The 12,874-nt window shown below is 37.1% G+C and overlaps 1 long non-coding RNA gene across 1 annotated transcript in view; it reads right to left on the bottom strand.

The window, feature by feature from the left end:
• Positions 1–1,547: 1,547 nt before the first annotated feature.
• LOC101247298 (uncharacterized) overlaps positions 1,548–12,874 on the bottom strand; it is a 37,964-nt gene continuing 26,637 nt past the window's right edge. The window contains exons 9-12 of the long non-coding RNA XR_011219905.1: positions 9,752–9,944; positions 9,330–9,400; positions 2,752–2,821; positions 1,548–2,030 (exon numbers count right to left, since the gene is read on the bottom strand). This is a non-coding gene — a long non-coding RNA (uncharacterized lncRNA). The remainder of the gene's footprint in view (positions 2,031–2,751; positions 2,822–9,329; positions 9,401–9,751; positions 9,945–12,874) is intronic.

Here is a 12,874-nt window from a genome sequence, read left to right as displayed (position 1 = left end):
ATGAGTTTTTAAGTCTTCCGCAATGTTTTAATTCATTATGTTTGAAATGATGGGGTTAGATTGGTTGGTTCGCTCACATAGGAGGATAAATGTGGGTGCCACTCACGGCTCGATTTGGGTCGTGACAAATATATATATTACTCAATTCATGATTCAAAACGTCTTCTTATGCATATAACACTATATTTACGCAAATGGATATATACATCTATTTGGCAACCACTCTAGTCCCAAATGAGCGAGCTATATTTGATTGATCACTAGATTACACCTTTAAATGCTAAAATAGTTATTTATCAATATTTAATTCATATATTTGATCAATCACTATATAATATTATTGTATATATTATTTTGCATATATCATTTATCACTCGTGTATTTTATCAATCAACTATATAACCTACTAATATTACTATCTAAGAATGTTTGCTTGCTTATTCACATTCATTTATGGTTCACTTCAATTGTCATTCTATACACAAAGCTAAGTTTTCCACATTTATTCTCTAACCGGCCCACTTCGTTTGCCAGTTTAATCGCCAATTTTAAGTTTTAACGCATAGTAATTAGTACATTATTTGGGGTCCATTTCAATTAGTACCTCCAATTCTAAATTATTATAGTGAATGCAAGGGTTTTTTTAATGAAGCATCCATAATGCGTAATATTAGATATGTGTACTCTTTTTCCTTCACTAGATTTTTTTCCTACTGGGTTTTATCTAGTAAGGTTTTAACGAGGCACATAATCTACCGACATTCAAGGGGAGTGTTATAAACAATTAGTATTATAGTGAATGTCTAATTATGTGGAGTCCTTGTAGGATATGGTTAATAATCCTACTTGGGGACCAAGTAATGTTTTCCGTATAAATAAAGAGTTTTCTTTCATTGTAAATGAGATTTGTGAAAGATCTATGAATCCTGAATATACTTCAAAAGAAATAAGAAGTCTTTTCTCTTCTCCCTACTTTCTTTTTCTTCTAAATTTATGTAGTTTTATAACACAGACATTATTTTTATGAATGTAATCTTTATTTGTTAATAAAAATTTAGTTGACTTTCAAAAATCTATTGTGTCTCATAAAATGAGACTGAAAAAGTAGTATATGTTATTTGAAAATGACCTAAAAATTACTTTAAATCACAATAATTAACAAATTAAAATATTTAAAAAATAGATATAACAAAATTGGTTTAACTCATGAACATATAACATATATTATTTAAAAAATAAATAAAAAGTATTATAAATTATAATAATTAATAACCTAAAATATCTACAAGACAACAAAAACGCTATTTTTTGTACCGCATGTGTCACATTATTTATTTTGGGTATACAATATAAAATAGCTGAAAAATGAAATGATATAACTTTTCAAATATAACCAACTAAATCATTGTATTGACAGCCCTAATGTTACTTCTACTCTATTTATTTTTACTTAAATTTAAAAAGATATGTTTCATTTCTATTCTCAATCTCATCGCTACATATATTTGATATTTAAAATTGAAATTAAAAATTAAATGACAAATAAGTTTCTATATTAGCTCACTTATGAGCAAAATATATTATAACAATAATTACTGTTTTTTTAACATTACATAATATATAACAATAATATAACTTTATCCATGTTGGGCCTGGGCATTGCCCAAACTGTCACGACCCAAAAATAGGTGTGATGACACTTGTCTTATTCCACAAGACAAGTCAGCCTAAAACTCAATATCTAACAAAGTGCGGAAGTAAATGACAATCCCACAACAATTTCTATTATGAAATCAAGTCATATTAACTCAATCCCCAAAACCAGATTGTCACGTGCACAAGCCTCTAATTAAATATTAGAATTGAACTAAAATAGAAGTCTAAAATGAAGTTGTCTTTCAAGTAAAAACAAAGTCATAAACTGGAGTAGGAAAGTTCGCTGAGATGACAAGCAGCTACCTCACAACCCTCCACAAGATGCCTCGAAAACGGAAAGAATGACAGGTGTCACGAAGATCTGGGCTCGTAACCTACAAAAAAATTTGTAGAAGCAAGGGGTGAGTACCAAACCACGTGGTACCCAACAAGCAAACCTCTAAACACAAGTTAAGTGAACAAAATACGGGTACTCCTTACACCCTATCTAAACCTCCACACTACAGCCTAACAGTTTACAGTTTACCAAACACACAACTTAATAACCACACTCTATCAGTTTAACACATTCTCAATAACAACTCAATATTCAACAGTCACAAGTTTCACAGAGAAACAATCATAAGATCAGCAAAACACGTGTTCAAATTCATCAATAATAAATTGTGCAATGCCATGAGATGCATTGACAAATATAGTGATGCATGTATTTCTTAACGGTACACACCCACTGTCTCTCAGTCCGGGACCCATAGGGGACATATCTGTCCATGCATCTGTCGCGGCGCACGACACGACCCTCGATAATAGTAAGCTTCGTGATGTGCAATACGTCCCTCAAAATATAATATCCATCGCGGTGCGCGATACGACCCTCGAAAATAGTACATCCTCTTACCACAACCATGTCTCAGATACAATGCCAATGACATGCTCAAATGAAAAGGATGAGATAACCATTTGATAACAAAACACAATTTGCAACAAGAAATACAACACCAACAAATAAGCAACAAGTCTCCAAATCATTCTCAACATCACATAAGGAAATACACAAATTTCGTACGCTTAACAAGAGTTTAGAAATCCACTTGCCTTAGTCGATCGAATAATTACTCTTGGACTTGAGCCTTCCTTTTCCGTTGAGCTTCTGAACCAATGAAATCTATTCAAGTATATATTTACAATAAGGTTTCGGAATTAACAACACTCACACTTTTATCTATTTAATCTCGACCTAAAAATTCACCCCACATTTATAATCAAGTTCGTAATTCTTGATGCCAACTAACATTTCAACTATTATATTTTTCAAGTTTCAAGTCCAGGATTTCACCCAAATTTTCCTTTTCAATATCATAATTTAAATGGTACTCACAAAATATCATTCACCCAATATTTAAATAATATACATATAAAAAATTCTCAAAATTTCCACCAGTTACTTTAACACACAGATATATGCCTCAATTCTCATTCGAATATTTATTGTACCTAATTAATTATATCAAGTATAAGCATATGGCCCTCCAATAATAAGTCATGGTCACTGCATAATGACCAATAACAATTATTACCCAGTAATACATGCATATCCCATAAATATTTTTATTTTCCCAAGTAAAAAAAGAAATAAATCATTATTTATGTATACAAATTCCTATATTTTCTTTTTCTGTTACAATTAATTTGCTTTCTTTTTCATGCACAGGTTGTCACAACCCCACATCACCAAGGCATTGCATACATTAACCCACTTTGTTACCCCCTACATATAATAATAATAATAATAAAATAATCAAATGTAACATCTATGCATTTAAAGTATAACTCAATTCATTGTTTAAAAGTGTGCCTACCTGAAGTATGTGAAATATCGCCGTTCTTTTTCCCCACTTGTTCGTCTCCCTCGATAGATTTTTGCCTCTCTTTCTTTTCTAAATTAATAGTTTATTAAAACTGATAAAATCCCCTAACTTATTATTATTTTTTTTGAATATCTGACCCTAATAGTATAGAGTTTTAAACAAATGGACACTTTAGCCCACTAACTATCTATTAATTTTACTATCTACAATTACTCATAAATATATTAATCCAAGTTATACGAATAATTTAAATTTTCCGAAAATAACCTCACGGGTCATTATATTATCCACTACAAAAAAATCATGTTCGTCCTCGAACATAAGGTAAAAGAAAGTGCCTGAAGCTTCAAAAAATTGAGGATATCTGGCACGCATGTCAGACTCAGTCTCCCAAGTTGCCTCTCCCACTGATCGGTGCTTCTATTGCACCTTCATAGAAGCAATCTCCTTGGTCCTAAGCTTTTGAATCTTCCTATCCAAAATAGCTATAGTCTCCTCCTCAAATATCAAGTCTGGACTCAACTCCACAGAATCAAGTGAAAGCACATGAGATTCATCTGGAATATACTTTCAAAGCATAGAGACATGAAATACAGGATGATTTGCTGACAAACTAGGTGGCAACGCCAACTTATAAGCCACCTCTCCAACTCGGCTCAAAATCTCAAAAGGTCCAATGAACCTAGGGCTGAGCTTTTCCTTCTTTCTAAACATCATCACACCCTTCACGGGTGATACTCGGAGCCAAACATGATCACCCTCCATAAATACCAAAGCTCTAACTCTCTGGTCTGCATAACTCTTCTGTCGACTCTGAGCTGTCAATAATCTATACTGAATCATACAGACTTGCTCCATATCATCTCTAAGCAAGTCTGCATCCAAAGAGTCCATCTCTGCCGAATCAAACCAACCAATCGGAGAGCTACACCGTCTTCCATACAATGCCTCAAATGGGGCCATCTGGATACTAGAGTGATAACTGTTATTATAGACAAACTCCGCTAAGGGTAAATGTTGATCCCATCTAGCACCAAAATCGATCACACACGCTCGAAGCGTATCTTCCAATACCTGAATGGTCCTCTCAGATTGACCATCTGTCTGAGGGTGAAATACCGTACTCATATCTAATTGAGTACCCAGACCATGTTGTAATGCCTTCCAGAAATGAGAAGTAATACTGAACCTCGATCTGATATGATAGAAATAGGAACTCCATGTAGTCGCACAATCTGAATGATATATAGCTTAGCTAACTTTTCTGCTGTATACTTCACCCGAATCGGGATGAAGTGGGCAGACTTGGTCAGCCTATCAACAACAACCCAAATAGAGTCATAACCACCCACTGTGGTAGGCAAAGCCACGACAAAGTCCATAGTAATCCGCTCCCACTTCCAAGTAGGAATAGGCGTCCTCTGGGATACACCCCCGGGCCGCTGGTGCTCATACTTGACCTGCTGGCAAGTCAAACACCTCGAAACAAAGTCTGAAATATCTCTCTTCATCCCACACCACCAGTAATGTTGATTCAGATCATGATACATCTTAGCCGCTCCCGGATGGATGGAATACCGAGAACAATGGGCCTCCTCAAGATTCAATCTAATCAAATCACCTGTCCTGGGAACACAAATTCTGCCTCCGATCCGCAATACACCAGCAGAATCAAGGACATCCTCCTTATCTTCCCCTCTCAATACTTTGTCTCGAATGAGACATAATTTTTCATCATCAAATTGGTGTGCACGGATTTGCTCGACTAAAGAAGAACGAGACTCAATAAAAGCAATCATCACATCACTCTCTTCTGAAATCTGCACGCGGACAAGACTGTTAGCTAATATCTGCACATCTCTAGCCAATGGTCTTTCCATAATACTAAGCGCTGAGAGACTCCCCATGCTAGGAGTCTTCCTACTCAGAGCATCGTCCACAATATTTGCCTTTCCTGGATGATACAAAATGGTCACATCATAGTCCTTCAGCAACTCAAGCCATCTCCGTTGCCTCAAGTTCAAATCCCTCTAGCTAAAGATATACTGGAGACTCCGATGATCAGTGAAGATCTCACAATGCACCCCATACAAATAATGACGCCATAACTTAAGTAAAAATACCACAGCCGCCAACTCCAAATCATGAGTAGGGTAGTTCTTCTCATGGGATTTCAACTGCCTAGAAGCATAAGCAATAACTTTCCCCTTCTGCATCAATACACCACCCAAACCAACTCTTGAAGCATCACAATACACAGTAAAGTCTACACCCTCCTCAGGTAGAGTCAACAGAGGAGCAGAAGTCAACAAAGTCTTGAGCTTTTGAAAGTTCTCCTCACACTCATCAGACCACTGAAAACCCACATCATGTCGAGTCAATATAGTAAATGGAGCTTCAATAGTAGAGAAACTCTGAACAAATCGTCGATAATAGCCTACCAATCCCACAAAACTCCTAATCTCAGTAGGTGAAGTAGGTCGCGTCTAGCCTCTAACTGCCTCAATCTTGGCCGGATCTACTCTAATACCCTCCTTAGACACCACATGTCCTAAAAATGCCACAGAAGTAAGCCAGAACTCACACTTTGAGAACTTGGCATACAACTTCTCTTCTCTCAACCTCTGAAGTACAATCCTCAAGTGTCGAACATGGTCGTCCTTAGTCTTGGAGTAAACCAAGATGTAATCGATGAAAACAATCACAAAAGAATCAAGGTATGGTCGAAACACCCCATTCATCAACTCCATGAACGCTGCAGGGGCATTAGTCAATCCGAAGGACATCACTAGGAACTCATAATGCCCATACCGAGTCCGAAAAGCTGTCTTAGGGATATCTGATGCCCTAATCTTCAGCTGATGATAACCAGACCTCAAATAAAATCAATCTTAGAGAACAATGATGCTCCCTGTAACTGATCAAATAAGTCATCAATACGCGGAAGAGGATACTTATTCTTCACTGTTACCTTGTTCAACTGTCTGTAATCAATACACATTCTCATAGTCCCATCCTTCTTCTTCACAAATAATACAGGGGCACCCCAAGGTGACACACTAGGGCGAATAAAAGCCTTACTCAATAAATCTTGCAACTGATCCTTCAATTATTTTAACTCTGCTGGAGCCATACGGTATGGAGGGATAGAAATAGTCTTAGTGCCCGGCTCCAAATCAATAGCAAAATCGATATCCCTATCGGGAGGAACACCTGGAAAATCAGAAGGAAATACATCGGGAAAATCCTGGACCACAGGGACAGAGTTCATGGGAGGTGGTTTAACGCTAGTATCCCGAATAAAAGCTAAGTTAGACAAACACCCCCTCTCCACCAATTTCTGAGCACGGATAAAAGAGATGACCTTTCTAGAATAAGAACCACTAACACTCTTCCACTCAACCCTCGGAATACCAAGCATTTCTAAAGTCACAGTCTTAGCATTACAATCATATACAACATGATAAGGAGAAAGCCAATCCATACCCAAGATAACATCAAAGTCTACTATCCCCAGAATGATTAAGTCTACCCAAGTGTCATACCCAGCGAAAGAAACAAGACAGGATCGATACACTTGATCCACCACTAAGGGCTTACCCACGGGTGTAGAAACACGAATAGGTACAGTCATGCTATCACATATCATATCATATCAAATTTAGCAGCAAAATACGTAGACACATAAGAGAATGTAGAACCTGGACAAACAACACAGAGGCAGGTCGATGGCATACTGGGATGATACCTGTAATAACAGCATCAGAGGTCTCCGCCTCAGGTCTCCCAGGGAAAGCATAGCAGTGGCCTCCTCATCCACCTCCATCCTGGGTTGTACCTCTACCCCCACTCTGCTGAGTTGCAACACCACTACTAGAAACATTATCACCTCTACCTGACTGAACTCTGCCACGACCTCTACCCTGTGGTGCTGGTGGTCTAGTCTGGAATGAAGAATTAGGTCGAGGCCCACCACGACCCCTTTGTGAAGTACACTGCCGCATTAGATGATCAGGATCTCCACAAGTAAAACAAAATCTCTGACGTGGGAACTGTTGTGTGGACCCTAAAAACCCACTATAATTTCCTCGCGCTATAGGTCGCTTTTGTGAACCGTACGAGCTCTGACCCGGGCTATAAGAACCCCTAGATGTCTGTCCACCCTCAAATGTCGGCATAGATGCAAGAATAGGTCCCCGTTGCTTAAAAGAACCACTCACTCTCTATGATCCCCTACCTCCAAATGAGGCACCATGAAACTGTCCTGATATACGGGCCCTTTTAGGGTCCCCAAAATCCTCTCTCTCCATCAATTCCGCCTCTTTGGCGGCGCTCACAATGGACTGAAAAGAAGCCCCCTCCCTAGATGCCCGAAACAAAGATGACATGATAGAGAAAGTCAATCCCTTCACAAATCTGCGGATCCTCTCTGTCTAATTTGGAATAATGGCCAACGCATGCCTAGAGAACTGGAAAAAATGCGCCTCATACTCTGTAACCGATAAACCATCTTGTCTCAGACTCTCAAACCTCAAGCGACTCTCCTCTCTCACGCTCCATGGGACAAAACGATCTTGGAATGCACTAGCAAACTGCTCCCAAGTCACTAGAGGAGATCCAACTGGCAAACATCCCGAATAAGTCCTCCACCAGTATCTCGCTGGTCCACGAAGCTGGAGTGTATCATATCGAACCCCATGTGACTCAGCTAATCCAACCGCCTCTAGTAACTCTTGGCAGGTAAATAGAAACTCATGTGCGTCCTCGCTCTTCCCACCCTGAAACTGAGGTGGGTCCATCTTTCGAAATCTCTCATACCTACGCTGCTCATCCTCTGTCAGAACAACCATCGATGCAACTTGACCAACAACTGCTGGTGCAACATCATTCTGAACCGCGGGATCTACTGGTAGTTGCCCCACCACATCCTGAACAACTGGAGCTTGTTGCTGCTCTTGGGTCTGAGCCCCCTCTCTAGTACGAGAGTCATGTGGTGTGGTAGTCGCCCCACCACCCTGAGAAAATCCCTCTAGCACACTTAACACCCTCAATAGTGTATCCTGAAGCAAAGGTGTGACTACAGGATCTGAAGGAACCTGGTCTTCTCTGCCATCAATCTAAGATTCTTTGGAGACTTCTCTAGCACAACCTATCACTGGTGCTGCTCCACGTCCACGACCTATGGCTACTGTCGTCCTACTATCACGACCTCTAGCTCGAGATCTACCCCTACCTTTAGCTGGGGCCTCAACAACTTCCTCGAGAAGTGCCTCCCCTCTACCACCAGTGACATTAGTTCTAGTCCTTGTCATCTTTCAAAATAGTATATAACAACTCAATACTAAAGAAGGTGACTACGCACGATGAGAAAGAATGAACAAAAAGAAGTTTCCTAGTAATCCTTGTAGCCTCTCAGAGATAAGTACAGACGTCTCCGTACTGATCCTTGAGACTCTATGTAGACTCGTCTTATATGCACGTGATACCTATGAACCTTGGGCTCTGATACCATTTTGTCACGACCCAAAAATAGGTGTGATGGCACTTGTCTTATCCCACCTAGACAAGTCAGCCTAAAACCCAATATCTAACAAAGTGCGGAAGTAAATGACAATCCAACAACAAGTTCTATTATGAAACCAAGTCATATTAATTCAATCCCCAAAACCAGGTTGTCACGTGCACAAGCCTCTAATTAAATATTAGAATTGAACTAAAATAGAAGTCTAAAATGAAGTTGTCTTTCAAGTAAAAACTAAGTCATAAAGTGGAGTAGGAAAGTTCGCTGAGATGAGAAGCAGCTACCTCACAACCCTCCACAAAATGCCTTGGAAACGAAAAGAATGACAGGTGTCACGAAGATCTGGGCACGTAACCTACAAAAAAATTTGTAGAAGCAAGGGGTGAGTACCAAACCACGCGGTACCCAACAAGCAAACCTCTAAACACAAGTTAAATGAACAAAATACGGGTACTTCTTACACCCTATCTAAACCTCCACACTACAGCCTAACAGTTTACAGTTTACTAAACACACAACTCAATAACCACACTCTATCAGTTTACACATTCTCAATAACAACTCAATATTCAACAGTCACAAGTTTCACAGAGAAACAATCACAAGATCAGCAAATACGTGTTCAAGTTCATCAATAATAAATTGTGCAATGCCATGAGATGCAATGTCAAATATAGTGATGCATGTCTTTCTTAACTATACACACCCGTTGTCTGTCAGTCCGGGACCCATGGGGGACATATCTGTCCATGCATCTGTCACGGCGCATGACACGACCCTCGATAATAGTATGTTTCGAGGTGCGCGATACGTCCCTCGAAATATAATATTCATCACGGCGCGCGATACGACCCTCAAAAATAGTACCATCCTCTTACCACAACCATGTCTCAGATACACTGCAAATGATATGCTCAAATGAAAAGGAGGAGATAACCATTTGATAACAAAGCACAATTGGCAACAAGAAATACAACACCAACAAATAACCAACAAGTCTCCAAATCATTCTCAACATCACACAAGGAAATACACAAATTTCGTACGCTTAACAAGAATTTAGAAATCCACTTGCCTTAGTCAATCGAATAATTACTCTTGGACTTGAGCCTTCCTTTTCCGTTGAGCTTCCGAACCAATAGAATCTATTCAAGTATATATTTACAATAAGGTGTCGGAATTAACAACACTCACACTTTTATATGTTTAATCTCGGCCTAAAAATTCACCCCACATTTATAATCAAGTTCGTAATTCTTGATGCCAACTAACATTTCAACTATTATATTTTCCAAGTTTCAAGTCTAGGATTTCATCCCAATTTTCTTTTTTTAATATCATAATTTAAATGGTACTCACAAAATATCATTCACCCAATATTTAAATAATATACATATCAAAAATTCTTAAAATTTCCACCAGTTACTTTAACACACAGATATATGCCTCAATTCACATTCCAATATTTATTATACCTAATTAATTATATCAAGTATAAGCATATGACCCTCCAATGATCAGTCATGGTCACTGCCCAATGACCAATAACAATTATTACCCAGTAATACATTCATATCCCATAAATATTTTTATTTTCCCAAGAAAAAAAATAAATAAATCATTATTTTATGTATAGAAATTCCTATATTTTCTTTTCCTGTTACAATTAATTTTTTTCTTTTTCATGCACAGGTTGTCACAACCCCACATCACCAAGGCATTGCATACATTAGCCCACTTTGTTACCCCCTACATATAATAATAATAATAATAAAATAATCAAATGTAACATCTATGCATTTAAAGTATAACTCAATTCATTGTTTAGAAGTGTGCCTACCTGAAGTATGTGAAATATCGCCATTCTTTTTCCCCACTTGTTCGTCTCCCTCGATAGGTTTTTGCCTCTCTTTCTTTTATAAATTAATAGTTTATTAAAACTGATAAAATCCACTAACTTATTATTATTTTTTTGAATATCTGACCCTAATGGTATAGAGTTTTAAACAAATGGACACTTTTGCCCACTAACTATCTATTAATTTTATTATCTACAATTACTCATAAATAAATTAACCCAAGTTATACGAATAATTTAAATTTTACAAAAATAACCTCACGGCTCATTATACAAACTTTCTTTACTAGTTTCATTATACTTGAAGAATAATGCAAAGATTAATATAAGTCAATTTAATGACAAAATTGAAGCTACTGTACTTTGCATTCTCATTTTTTCTGTGCGAAGATAATTTAACAATAATTGCATTCCAATTTAATCTCATAAGATAAATTTGAGTTATGAAGGGAGATAGACATACTAAATTCAATCTTTCTAGCATTTATTGCTATTAAATTGAGAATCTATTTCGATTAATGTCGGATAATCACTACAAAAGTAATATATTTTGTCCGTAGTTAGATAGATATTAGAAGAGAAAGAGGGACATATATATGATATTCATAGACTTTGAAAGGCTTACACTAAAGTCTCAACATTAGCCCTCTAAAATGCATGGAGGCTAGAGGTGTACATATCACTTACATTACACAGATAAATGACATGCATGATGGAGTCAAACCTCGACTAGAATGATAAGAGGAAACTCAAAGCACTTCATAGTTGAGATAAGGTTGCACAAAGTATCAATTCTTAGCCCATTCGTGTTTCTCATGGTGATGGATGATTGACGTTGCATGCATAAGATAAGATCACTTAATATATGTTGTTTTGCAGATGACACAATACTAATTAATGAGACATACAAATGAATTAGTGGTAGGCTGGAGGTACGTAGAAACACTCTGGAGTCTTAAAAGGTAAGGTTGAATAGGACCAAATCACTTAAAAAACAAATTTAGTGATGCAATGAATGTAAAAGGCATGTATGTGACACTCGAACACACAACTTATTCGTAAGAAAGATATTTCAAGTGTCTAATGTCTCGTATTTCAGGAAAGTAGAGACATCGACAATGATATCGCACAATACATAGACAAATTAAACGCTTGCCTCCTGAATCTTATGCGTACCTAAGAGCTAAGAACTATGGAGGTTTGAATATTTTAAGAATAAAACATAGTTGTTGTGAAGCTCTTAGGCAATTAGCAAGTAAAAAAAATGTATTGTGGGTAAATTGGATTCATGATGTCTATATGAAGAACATTAAGCAAATATCACCTCAAGACTAGTTGATATTTGAATAAGTTGACTACTCTAAAGATTGTGATAATCCAATATACAAAAAGGGAATAAATAATGAGAATTACCATTAATATCTATCTCAAAAAAGTTCGTTGAAGGGACATAGATTTGAATGTGTCTTGTATGTATAAAAAATATTCTACAATCACTTAGTTGATCAAATATTTTGATAAATTTATGCTAAAGAAAAACAAGTGTCTTAAAGATAAGAAAAATATGTTATGTTCCTTAATCAAAGTAGAAAAAACAAGATGTTGCAAATTTATTCTCTCTTCCCAACAACCCCACCATCCTCTCTCAACCATCCAGACCCCCGCCACCCCCAAACCACCACTCCTCACCCAATCCTGCTCACATAATGTTTTTATAGAATACATGTAAATGATCTTGATATAGTTTTTTTTCCTTTCTAAAGAATAGACCCGCTTATTTTTTAACAACATTTTCTTAAAAATTTGCATGAAAATATTTTCTTTCATTCCAAACACACAAAATGATTAGAGAAGACTCGAAAATCACATGAATCTGAATTTAGATTTTAAAAACAAAACAGACAGGCCTAGTAAACATTCAATAATAGTCCTATAATAATTTGGTTTGAATTGAAGTTATGATGGAATTAA

This window comes from Solanum lycopersicum, chromosome 3 (genome assembly GCF_036512215.1).
Source record: "Solanum lycopersicum chromosome 3, SLM_r2.1".
NCBI lineage: Eukaryota > Viridiplantae > Streptophyta > Magnoliopsida > Solanales > Solanaceae > Solanum > Solanum lycopersicum.
Note: the sequence above shows the minus strand (reverse complement) of the source record. Positions and strands in the feature narration are given on the sequence as shown.